This window comes from Petaurus breviceps, unplaced genomic scaffold, assembly GCF_028583685.1.
Source record: "Petaurus breviceps papuanus isolate PSGF00001 unplaced genomic scaffold, PetGlider_PUasm1.0 189, whole genome shotgun sequence".
NCBI lineage: Eukaryota > Metazoa > Chordata > Mammalia > Diprotodontia > Petauridae > Petaurus > Petaurus breviceps.
The window spans coordinates 918,822-919,402 of NW_027185809.1; the positions used below are offsets into that span (position 1 = coordinate 918,822).

Genomic DNA, 581 nt, shown 5'->3' on the forward strand with positions numbered 1-581 from the left:
CCCCCCGTGTCAATTCTTCTCTTTTCTTTAAAGAACCCTACCACTAATCGACAGCGTAGAGCGCTTGACTCAGTCAGCCGGCCCACCGAGCTTTTACTCGGGTTCGCAGTGGACAGAGGTGCCTTGGAGGATCGCCGGGCCCGCCCGGGCCTGTCACGGTGAGGAAGCCGCCCGAGGTCCCTCCCTAACAGACCCGGCGCGGGCTGGGCCGGCGGCCTGGGTGTCTCCGCGCCCTTGGCCCTAGGCCTCGGACACGCGCCCCCCCCCCCCCCCCCCCCCCCGCCCCCCCCCCCCCCCCCCCCCCCCCCCCCCTACAGTGACCCTGCCCGTGCCGGCGTAGGCCGGACCTGCTGGGGCCGCTTTGGCGGTCAGCGGGGGCGCGGCCGGCTTCACGCGCGGTGCATCCGGACCCCGGTCTGCATCCCCGGAGAGGAGGGCTTAATGCTTTTACTTGGGGAGATGCTCGTGCTTGATTTTGTCACGGCAGCCTTCCAGAAAGGCCCCGCGCCTCCTGCGGGGCAGAGACTCCTGTGGGGTAGAGAGCCTCCTGTGGGGCAGAGCCTCCTGTGGGGTAGAGAGCC

At 69.7% G+C, this 581-nt stretch overlaps 1 protein-coding gene across 2 annotated transcripts in view; it reads left to right on the forward strand.

Moving 5' to 3' along the window:
* Nucleotides 1–581, forward strand: part of LOC138164188 (protein FAM50A) — a 7,794-nt gene that overhangs the window by 562 nt on the left and 6,651 nt on the right. Inside the window, exon 2 of one of the 2 annotated variants that reach the window (XM_069091780.1) lies at nucleotides 34–158. The exons of the other annotated variant lie outside the window; for it this stretch is intronic. The gene's annotated coding sequence lies outside the window, so the exon portion shown is untranslated. The remainder of the gene's footprint in view (nucleotides 1–33; nucleotides 159–581) is intronic. 2 annotated transcript variants of the gene reach the window in all.